The sequence below is a fragment of the Ictidomys tridecemlineatus genome, chromosome 3 (assembly GCF_052094955.1).
Source record: "Ictidomys tridecemlineatus isolate mIctTri1 chromosome 3, mIctTri1.hap1, whole genome shotgun sequence".
Classification (NCBI taxonomy): domain Eukaryota; kingdom Metazoa; phylum Chordata; class Mammalia; order Rodentia; family Sciuridae; genus Ictidomys; species Ictidomys tridecemlineatus.
In genome coordinates this window covers 132,101,229-132,113,326 of record NC_135479.1, presented here as the reverse complement: position 1 = coordinate 132,113,326, position 12,098 = coordinate 132,101,229, and the positions used below count along the sequence as shown (strand labels likewise).

The window sequence follows — 12,098 nt, the reverse complement described above, 5'->3', positions numbered from 1 at the left end:
AATAGAGATGGAAGAGCAGTTCCTTGGCAAGAGAGCCATGTAGGGGTGATACAGGCCCAGCGAGCAATGACAGGGTGGAACACCGGCCAGGTCTCATCAGCCTAAGAGGCAGGTTCTTCATCCAAGACTCTAATTAACTGACATCCAGCTCACTGTTGGAATCTGCTGTAAGTACCAACCAAAGCAGTATTTCCTACTATTCTAGATCTTAGGAACCAGTGGCTCTGAGGATGATGGTTTCCTAGCATGGGTGGTTGAGATTTTGTAAATGTCCCAGAAGAAATATTCAAACATAAGATCAAAAGGTGAGAGGTGGAAGGCTTGTCACATCATTAGGAAACTAAGGAATTACATTTCCTCAGCCACACAACATGAATAAATCACATAACCATATGACAACTCAAAAAAAAAAAAACTAGAGGGGCTGGGGTTGTGGCTCAGTGGTAGAGTGCTTGCCTCACATGTGTGAAGCACTGGGTTCAATTCTCAGCACCACATATAAATAAATGAATAAAATAAAGGCCTGTCAACACTACAAAATATTTTAAAAAATAGAGAAATAGTATTTAAGGAGACCCAACTACATGTTTGAACTCAAACATGGTAGACACTTTACCATTATCACCTATGGTGATAGGATAGATATTCACAACTCTAATAGGAAATGAAGAAACTGAGCCTTAACAGAGTTACAGGGCTTCTCTAAGGGTTTTTCTAGCTCATCAGTGCTAGAACCAGGATTGAAACCCAGGCCTATCTGATTCTAAAGGCCCATCATTGTCCTTTCACAAAAGAACAGGGATCTGTGATCGGGAACAGTGAAAAGTCAGTGTTGGCCATCAGGACTCAGAAATCAGGGTACCCAGAGTGACAACTTGATATGTCAATCACCAGAAAAGTCACTTCACCATAAGCAGTGCACCTGCCAGCACTGGTGAACATCATTTTACCACTCAGGGGCCCTTACACATGACTTTGTAAGACACAGTATAGCTCTGTGAGATAAGCAAAACCGATTTTATGAGAGCTTCATTTATAGCTGAAGAACATGAGGTTTGGGGAATACAAGTAGTTTTTAAAGTTCCAAGAGTGATTTGGAAAGAATGGACTTGGAACTTGACTTTTACATGTTTGAGTTAAAGGTAATGTCAGGGAGGGGACTGTGGGGGAAGAGTTCCCACAAACCACGTGGCCCAAGGACAGTCCTGCAACCCTCAGATGGCCCCAGCCTTCATGGCCTGTGCAGGTCATGGCTCCAGAGCACACATCTGAATTAGATATCAAGTCCTTCGAGTCCACCAGCAGCCTGGAGCATCTGGTCATAGGGATTTAGAACTGCAGGATCCTCTTTCACCTCTCAAGCATTTTAACAAGGCAGACTGAAGAAGCTTCATCTAAACAGCCCAACAAAAGGGAAAGAGTAGCAAACTTTCTCCACAAATTCTTTGGAAAAACACTCCAAGTTTTGAATTTTCCTATCCCACCAACTGACTTCTTAAGCTTCCAGGCATTTACACTTTTACAATCTCTGCCCTTGACCTTCAGTAGAGCTCACGTCTACTGGGTACGATGCCTGTCCGCTGCTTGCAATACTGCTTTGTAATGCTGCTTTTCATGTCTCCTCCTGGCATTTCTGAACCACCATACTCAACACAATGTCCCCCACAGGGATTATTGAGCTGGGTATGGTGGGGCATACCTGTAATCCTGGTGAGTCAGGAGACTAAGGCAGGAAGATCACAATTTCAAATAACTTAGCAAGACCCCATCTCACAATCAGGTAAAAAGGCTGGGAATGTAGGCTTAGTGGTAGAGCACCCTTGAGTTCAATCCACAGTTTAAAAAAAAAAAAAGGATTATTATACTCATGTTGTGACTATATCAATGGATCCTTACAACCACCATGAGACTTCTGGGAAAAAGAATACGATAACAACTCGCATTATTATCTACAGAGCCCAAGCTGGCAATGAAGCAGCAGAAAGAAAACCTTAGAGTAAGGAATTCTGCCATGAACTACTTATCAGCACATACTCAACATCAAATGTGGTGCTTGTCACATAGGTACTCAAAAAGGATGAGTGAATTATAGAGTAACTCAAATCTTATGTTTATAGCTTATAGAAAAACAGGCCAGCCACCTACACACCCACCTCCACCCTGCCCCACACTGAATCAGTGTTAGAGGACTAGAAAAGAAAAGAAAAACTATCAACACTGTAGTCAGGCATTGGGACCCTGAGATTCCTTGTCAGTGTATTCTGCCACACATTTTTTCACTCTGGAATGTACCCTCTGGTAGTTCATGCCTCTAGGTGTTTCTTACCTGCTTCTGGCTAATCTTCCCGGGGCTGCAGGCCCTCCAGATCCTCAGGAGCAAGCACTGTTCTCCATGGGAACAAGGTCTGCTTTATTAGGTCTGGAGGCCAGGGCTCATTTTTCTCAGGATGATCAAAAAACATCTGCAAAAGGGAAAACAATTTTTAAAAAAAAAAATAGGAGGGGAGAACAGTTTTCTAGTAGAACTGGGTTAAATATTAACAAGATCGATAGGTACTTTTAAAGGCCTAAACTCTGGTGAAACCCAGGAAGCCTTGGGATTTCAGAAAAGAGTGAAAAACCTCTTCTTACAGGTACAATATTCTAGATCCCTGAACAGCAGGAAAGCCTAGAAAACTGACTATGCCAAATAGATGTATGCTGAAAGTATAAAGTAGGCCCCATCAACTAACCTGGGAAAGGCTTAGTTAACCTCTGCTTAGGGATAAATGGCAAATAGACTCAACAGCCTTGATGTTTGGTCAACAGCCTTCAAAATGATAACGCTGGGCAGATTATAATAAAATTACATTTGAAAGAGCATTATAAATTAATTCAACTCTTCTAGATAGTATTCAAACCATAGAAATAAAAGCTCATGATTTTTGACCAAGTTGCCATACTTCCAGGAAATAAGACTGAATAAACAATTCAAAAGAGAAAGAAGATTACAAATTTTAGTTTCCTCACATGTAAAATAATTCCCTACCTTATACAGTTGTGGTGAAGACTGAAAGAGGATTAAGGAAATAAAAATGTGAGTTTTCTACAAAGATCAAAAGTTTGTGCTGATAGATAGAGGCTAACCCACAATAAAAGAGAAGAGGAAGAATTAATATTCAGTAAATATTTATTCAGACAAAGAGGAATGAAGGGAAGGGAGGGGAGACAGGAAAAGAAAAGACAATGGGATGAATCTGAAATAATTTTCCTATGTACTTATATGAATATTCCATAGTGAATCCCACCATTAGATACACCCACAAGCATGGGGTCCTAACTAGAATAAGATATCCCATGTTTATATAATTATATCAAAATGAATTCTACTGTCAAGTACAACTAAAAGGAACCAATAAAAAATGAATATGGAATTTTAAAAAGAATGTGAGTTTTATAAAGCTTTTAATTTCAAATTTATGGTAAAAAATTAAATCAATTTCCAGCAATAGCTATACTATGGGAGAATTTCTGGTGGGAGAATATACACAATTGTGTGTGTGAATTTACATAGCAAAAGGAAAAAATAATATTGTAATAAAAAAGCAAAACAGAAATGTGCATACATTATTTTTTTATAACTTAACTCACCTTTTTATGTGGTGCTGAGGATCAAACCCAATGTCTCACACATGCTAGGCAAGCACTCTACCACTGAGCCACAACCGCAGCCCTACATACATTATTGTGACAAAAAGTTATATACATATCCAAGTGTCTTAAAAAACACACATGGTTGAGATCCCAAGACTAGTGAGCAAACACAAAATAAAAGAATAATTCTCATTTTATCAGTTTGACTTCTTTTATTACTCTTCCTATGCTAGTTGAGTACTTATGGTAAAACTGTTTGGAGCAAAATGAAAAATTAACTTCACCCTATGTATCAACTTGATGCACAATTTTGGGCTGACCTGGAAGCTTGTCCTGGGGGGATGGGGGATGTAGTAATATGAAAACTAAGAGAACACCATATAACAGGCATCATCCTCTACAATCAGGAGAAAATCCTCCTTTGAAGGTGGTGAGGGGGCTTTCAGGTTGGGAGAACCTCAGTTTTTCAAGCAAATAGAGAGACCCTAGGCATGACTGACAGGGCGAAAGTGAGAGGCATAATCATATCCCTGGCTAAAAAATTTGGCATGCCTTATCAATTCAGAAAAGATCTGGTTTGGGAGTAGCTTCCTGGGAGAATCAGGAAATGACTTTGATAAGAATCCCTCTTCTTAAGGCATGGGTTTCCTTTCTCACATCAGCACTTATCATTATGTGCACATTCATATTTGAGTTGATTGCTGTTTTTCTCCTTCTAATAAAAATGTGAAGCTCTAGGGGCTGGGGTTGTGGCTCAGCGGTACAGCACTCACCTAGCATGTGCGAGGCGCTGGGTTCGATCCTTAGCACCACATAAAAATAAATAAATAAAATAAAGGTATTGTGTCCAATCAGAACTTTAAAAAATAAATAATAATAATAATAATATTATAATGAAGCTCTATAAGTAGGAACCTTGTCAGTCCTCTTCACCACTAATGCTGTCATCTCCAAACACTAAGTGAATGCAGGGCATATGGTAGGCACTCAATAATATTTGTTGAGTGAAGCAGCCCTTTTGAGAATTCTGCATATTTCAGTCATCAGTGATGGAAGAGGCTTTCTTAGCCCCATCAGGCACCTAGCCTTTAGGTGATATCTACTGTGTGTGGAGTCTGGTTTGCTGCGCTTCCCTAACGCATGCGCTGCTGGGACATGAGGCTTTGGTTTGAGTTCCACCACAGACACCAGTAGAGTGCACCAAACCCAGCTTTCCTTCTGTGACGTCAACTGCATCAGCTTGAAAGACTTGCCCTTAAGAAGATAAAAATCACTCTTGATTTCAAAAAACAAACCATTTAAAGCAATGTGGTGCAACTGACTATCTAGATGTATTGCAGGTGATGACAAAGACCTTCCAAAAATAGTGACAGTGCTGCCAGTTAGACAGCAGCACTGTCTTCAACCAGCTGCAGAAGTGATAACGGAACCCTCTGCTCTGGAGGATAAATTAGTGATCATGACAGTGATGGCTGCCATTTACTTAGAACCAGCTATATGCTCGGCACTCACAATAGCTTAGGGGTTAATAGTACAAGCTCTGAAGTCAGACTGATGTTAAGTCTCACCAGTTACATGACCTTGGGCTACTCACCCCTCTAAAATTCAGTGAATTCGACTATCAAATGGAAAGAATAACAGATCCTATCTCATAGGGTGATATCCAAAATCAAGTAAGGTCATATATCCAAAGGGATTGTAACATTGCCTGTGACAAGTACTATCGACACCATGTCATTTATTCCTCACCATGCCCCACTCATGTGGACACCATTGTTATTCCCAAGTTACAAACAGGGAAAATGAGACAGGGAAGATAAGGGGCATTTGGACTGCTACTTGAATTTCTCTCTTTCAAGCAATACTTATAAAGTTCCATCTGTATGGAATGTCCTTTCCTGCCTTGTTCACACTATGCCCATTCCGACACCAATTAAAGAACCCCTTGACTTTGAAGCCTTCCATGATCCCACAGAGATCACTGTGACTCCACTATGTCCGTCTGTCCCTCATAAACCTATGTGACATTTGAGAGCAGATGTGTCCCAGCCATATTGAGAGTTCCTTTCTTTGAGACATCTCTGGTTCCCTGCATCTAGTAGCCAGGCTCTGGATCATGACTATGAAATGTTGAGTCATGTTTCAATGAAAGAATGTCGAGTTTTGTGCGGGGTGAGAGAGAGAGATTTAATTTCATTTTTGCTACATATGGATTTCCAGTTTTCCCAGCACCATTTGTTGAGGAAGCTGTGTCTTTTCTCTAATAAATATTTTGGGCACCTTTGTCTAGTATGAGTTAACTTATTTATGTGGGTTTGTCTCTGTGCCTACTATTATGTACCATTGGTCTATGTGTCTGTTTTGGTGCCAATACCATGCTATTTTTGTTACTATGGCTCTGTAGTATAATTTAATGACTGGTATTGTGATGTCTCCTGCTTCAATCTTCTTGCTAAGGATTGCTTTGGCTATTCTGGGTCTCTTATTTTTCCAAATGAATTTTCATGATTGCTTTTTCTAGTTCTATGAAGAATGTCATTGGGATTTTATAGGAATTGAATTAAATCTGTATAATACTTTTGAGAGTATGGCCATTTTGAGAATATTAATTCTGCCTTCCAACAATATGGGAGATCTTTCCATCTTCTAGGGTCTTCTTTCTTTCTTTGGTGTTCTGTAGTCTCCATTGTAGAGGTCTTTCACCTCTTTTGTTAGATTGATTGCCAAGTTTTGTTTTGTTTTGTTTTTGAGGCTATTGGGAATGGGATTTTCCTAATTTCTCTTGAATGAAAGAATGAAGCTAGTTCTGACACCATTCCTCCCACCTCCCCACAACCTGATTGCCAGAATCCCCTCTACAGCACTGGTGTGTAGATGTTCATTTAGTCTGCTGGATACACTGAATGACAGGGAAATCAACACCTCCCTAGGTGGCACATGGCTGTCCAAGCTGCTGTGCCTCTTTGACCTCAAAATGAAAGAAAATCAATTTCCCTGTAAAAATGGATCCAGTGATTTAAGCTCTGCTCTCTGTTCACATAGACTCAGAATGAAAGTCACTAACATTTCTTCAGGCCAACCAACATGCAGGCTCAGTATTAAGAATGTTTCATGCATCCACAAATTATTCTTACTGCTGTGCTGTGCAGACCACACCACCCACTATCCCTGCAGTCTTCTACGCCCACACCCATTCATTCACACACATCTCTTCATTCTTTGAATATTTTAGCTCCAGACTCCCTGTAATTTCCCCCAACACTATCTCTCCTGTGACGCTTAGTGATATGTGAATATCATATCCACCTACGAGATAGTCTAGTTCTCTGGCCTCACAGCTCTTGAATCTCCTCTACCCCCATATTTGTGATCTCAATCACTCACTCTCAGGTTAGAGTTCTGATCTTTTTATTTCCAAAAAAATATACCCCCTCCATCATCCCAATTTCAGACTTCCTTCTCCAGTCACCACTCCTGTCTTTCCAGCTTCTTCCAACTCTTCCCAACTCCAGCAATCTCCTGTGGCTCATCCTACCAACTCCTTGGTCTCCCTCACCTCCCACATGTCCTTACTCCCCTTCCTACCAGCTTAAATTCCTTAGTTAAACATTAAAAGAACTACCCTATCCTCTCTTATCACATGGTTGGCCAAAACCAAATGCTGGCTAAATCCAATTCTGTCTGACCCCATACCTGCAGCCATGCAATTGAACTTGGCTAGATAACAACCACACAACAATGTATATTGTTTTCACTCCATGTTACTGATCACTAACTGCCAGAAGGTCCTTAGTCTTCCCAGCAGTCACATGCTACACTTCCAGTACATTCACCCACCACCCTCCTAGAATTCTTTTTTACTTTCTCCTCTCATTCTCACTCTCCCCTGACGAACTTGCTACTTGTCTATGGAGAAAACATAAAGTACCAGAAAAGAAGTTGCTCAAGGCCCCTACCACAGCCCACATCGCCTACAGTTATGTCCATGTCTCTTCATAGGTCTCTTTCTCTGTTAGATGAACTGGCTGCATCTAACACTTGCAATGACCAGCATTCATCCACTGGATTCTGTACACTCTTGTCTACTTAGGGAAATTATTATATAAAATTTCCCCCTTTTTCCCTCTGCATCAACAAGTACCTCTTTCTCAAAGGTCATTCTCATTAGCACATAGACATGCTGATATTCTCATATCTTTTTTTTTTAAGAAAGAGAGAGAGAGAAGAGAGAGAGAATTTTTTTTTAATATTCATTTTTCAGGTTTTCGGTGGACACGACATCTTTATTTTATGTGGTGCAGAGGAACGAACCCAGAGCCCCACGCATGCCAGGCAAGTGTGTTACCACTTGAGCCACATCCCCAGCCACATCCCCAGCTGATATTCTCATATCTAAAAAAAAAAAAAAAAAAAAAAAAAAAACCTTTAAAATCAAAAAAAACAAAAAGGAAAACCCTCTCATGATTCAGAGGGCCTCCTCCTGATTCTGATTAGCTTTACATCACTAATAGTGAGACACCTAGACAGTAGCTGCCTATGAAACATTCTTATCCTACATGTTTAATCTGCTTATTATCAAGTCTTTTTATGCAACTCCAGTTTTTAGTAAATTCAGAAGGAAGAGAAAATTAAACAACACCATAGGAATGTTATCAGACAAATTCAGAACATAAGACAGAACTATTGAAATGGTTTCATCAACAAGTCACTGAGCATAAAAAACCAAATAGCTTAAAAGGTATGACAATACTATCAAATAGAGACCCTGCTTACACCTTAATTTACAAAACATCTTTGAAGACAAGTGGATTATTTGAATATACATTAACTATTATATGATATTAAGAAATCATTGTTAATCTTGTTAGGTGTATTAATTATATTGCAGTTATTTTTTTACAAGGCCGTCTGCATGTGAAGTAGTAAGAGATGAAATTTACTGTAAATACTTTAGCCAAAAACAAAATAAGATAAAGCAAATACGAAAAAGATGCAATGTCATTTTTCAGATGTATTTAGATTGAGCTATGTAAGGAACAAGGATGGTTTACAAATTCTTTTCTTCTTGACTAATAAGATTGTTCGGCAATTTAGTCTTCTGGATACACTGAATGACAGGGAGTGAGTGCAGGGCATATGTAGGCACTCAATAATATTTGTTTACAACAGATAATTGTTTGTTTTACTGAAGGAATTGACTTAAAAAAAATTGGCCTAGCCAAAGTTCACAGATTTGGCTAATGAACAAATTCTAAACAAATTCCATTTCTCTGCCCCTTTCTCTAAATCTCTTGACCTCATTTCAACTTCCAGCTCTGGCCCTATTTCTCTTTCCTTTATACCAAAACTCTTCGATCATATCACTATTTCCAATTCCCATCTTCCCATTCTCATTTCAAGCCTCCCCATATCCACAAAACTGTTCTTGATAGCATCACCAAAGACCTCTGTGACCTCCACGTTGTTAAGCAGGTGATCAATGCTCAGACTTCATCTCTTCTCCCAACAGCAGGACTGTAAGTAGTTGTTTGATTCTTCCTACTTGATACATATTCTTCACCTGGCCTCCAAATCCTCCAGTTCTGGTTTTTCTATGTTACTGGTCACTGCTTCTCAGGAGTCTCCATGGCTGATTCCTCACCTCCCCGACTTCTCTGCACTGACTAATGACTAGCTATGAACATCCTATGATCAGGTCCCCCTCTGCCCAGCCTGCATTTTACATTCTATACACATTCGATAAAGTCTACTAAAGATAGTGCAGAAGGCAGATGCTGTCAGTGAGTTCTACTCACCACGTGCCAAGAAACAGGCACCTTAGGACGTGCTACTCAAAGTGAGATCTACTGACAAGTGCTTGTCTGAAAAAATTTTTCAAGGTCCAAGAGGAGAAAAATACAGAAACTGAGTGTAAACAACTTTTATAGTAATTTAAAAGGGCAGTTTTATTCCTGTCAGATATAACGAATATTTTTTAAATGGGGCTTGCCTTTTGAATGACCTCTTATTTCATTTTATCATTCTATAAATCATTTTATTATATATTGCAAAACTACTGACATATGAGAACCTGGGCAAAGAACCTAGTTCTTCGCCATCAATAGTTTAAATGGCCCTCGCTTTGGAAATGACTGAGGCTGTCATCTCAAAAACCCAGATTCAAATCCTGGCTTTTCTGTCAGTCACCTGATCATTTCTATGTGCATTGTGCCTTCTTCTGTAACACATAGATAATAATACTTAAAATATTAAATACACCTCTGTAGTACACAGAGAAAAATTAATGGTAGATCTTATCACTTTGTTTAAGCTAATAATTATGAAGCATTTACCATGTACTAAAGTCTCTTTATTATGGCAGAGTCCACTTATTTCCTAGTCCATTTATTTCCTAATAATAAAGCTTACAGTAAAATTGTTAGCACCAGTTTCCTAGTCTCCAAGGAGCTAGTCCCAGCCGGCAGGGATCCCACATCCCAGCTCCTAGACACTTTCAGCCTATTGAGTGGGAGCCAGCACGGGTCAAGACACCAACAGTTTTGTCAAAACATTTCTGACGTGTAACTATTTTGCTGAAAAAAGCAGCAAAGGTCAGAAGTGTTATAGGCAACAGGAAACCAATTTGTAGCTAGTGAATCTGAGAAGCGTATTTAGGAAGCCATGAGAGATTTACAGTCTGGGAAGCTGAGTTTGCAAACATCTAATGGAGGGTAAGCTTAACTGCAGGGGTAAGGGTGGGGACAGGGAGATCCTGTGCAAAAAAAAGCTCTGAAGATAAAGGGGCTTTTATTCCTGCCTGACCTAACTGTTCCAGACTCAGATGGCAAAGGGCTGCTTACCGGAGATTAGATCTTCTTCCAGCCAGAGAAGGTACTGATGGAGAAGATAAGGAAATCTTCAGAAATTCCTGCAGATCTTTGCACAGAGGTTTTCTAATGGGCCTGGAGAACAGAACTTGGTGGTGGTGGGGGGGGGGGGTGTTGAGTCCTCCCCATCCACATGGCAGTGGTCCCTGACCAGAGTCAATCACTCTGAATACATAAAGCAACAAGAAATTTTTGGCCACTTGCTATTGTCTTGAACCTGGTGTCCCACAGACAGAAAAAGGTACGCTTGTAGAAGTTATCGTCTATTTGACAGATGGCTGATCAAAAATAGGCCCTTCACTTCCCATTAGCTTTCCTTCTACATAAATACCCATTCCCCAGTATAGGTAGTGAAAGCCCCAGTCCCAGTAGGCATCTTCCCCGATCTTACCTCACTAATGACCAATCTGCATTCCGCTCCACAAATCAAAGTTAAGCAGAGGAGGAAGGAGTAAAAAGGGCCTATAAAAAGGGCTGAATAAATACAGCACCACATGCCTCTCTTTCCTCCACTCCCCTATACTACACCACACCCCTGTTCTACAGAAAAAAGAGAATACAAGCCCGCCTCCAACTCTGAAAGAGGAACTGTTTCACTTCCTCCACCTCCCCACCTCTCCACCTCCCCACACCCCAGCACTTTAAAGCAAATGTCAGATTTCACCTCCCTGGTTCCTACCTGCTCTTCTCAATTGGGCTCCAAAGAAAATTCAGCCTTAATATGACATTCTTTGTAGATATCAACTTACTGACTGGCAAACAAAATGGTATTAGTTATGTATCATCCTTGGAACTACTGAGAATATGGGCCTCATAAACTTTTCTATTGAATTCAGTTCTCTAGATTACCATACCAGGTTCTCCACAGAACATATAAATCTATTTATGATAATTAGCTGTGAACATATTGCCACTATCCCCTAAAATCCAAGCTACTCACAAATTTTTACCAACTCTCTTGAGTATGTGCCTCACACTAAATTGCTCAAATGAGGATCTACAAAAGGTCAGCACAGTTTGTTTGGATAATAGGCTGTTTTCAACTTGATTTTAATCTATAACAGTGTCCCACCTCCCCACATGACACTATTTTATTCTCTTCCACTGAGGACACATGTTCATTTGTCCTCTGGAACAATCCACACTCCTCATCTAGCTGATGATTTCCTTGCAGTGTGTTTAAGGTACTCCTCAGTTCTATGTCCTGCAAACTGTTATGTTTTAATACTGGTTGAGATATGATGATTTCAAGTTCAAGGTCCTCCTAGGTTAGTTTTGTTTGTTTGTTTGTTTGTTTGTTTGTTTTCTGTGTATGGATATTCTCTTTTTTTCTTTTTTTAATGTTTGAAAGGATCTAAGTCCTACAATCTAAAGGCATTGAGGATTTGGGAGATGAACAAGCAATGCCTGTGATTTTCTACTTTGCAGTGGTCCCAAAGCCTGGAAGAAAATACACACCAATACTCAGAACAGGTTTGTTCCTCCAGAAAATGCTCATAGGTCCACTGTGAGCCCGACTGGGGACACAGCAGCACCAAAGCCAGAAATCCTCAGTCCCCCAGCATTTGCCACCTAGTGAGGGGTAAATAAAGAATCAAA

The 12,098-nt window shown here is 40.0% G+C and overlaps 1 protein-coding gene across 2 annotated transcripts in view; it reads right to left on the bottom strand.

Annotated features, from left to right (window-relative positions):
* The window catches only part of St6gal1 (ST6 beta-galactoside alpha-2,6-sialyltransferase 1), a 139,353-nt gene that overhangs the window by 39,016 nt on the left and 88,239 nt on the right, over positions 1-12,098 (bottom strand). For both annotated transcript variants that reach the window (XM_005330992.4, XM_021730321.3), the window contains exon 3: positions 2,327-2,462. The gene's annotated coding sequence lies outside the window, so the exon portion shown is untranslated. The remainder of the gene's footprint in view (positions 1-2,326; positions 2,463-12,098) is intronic.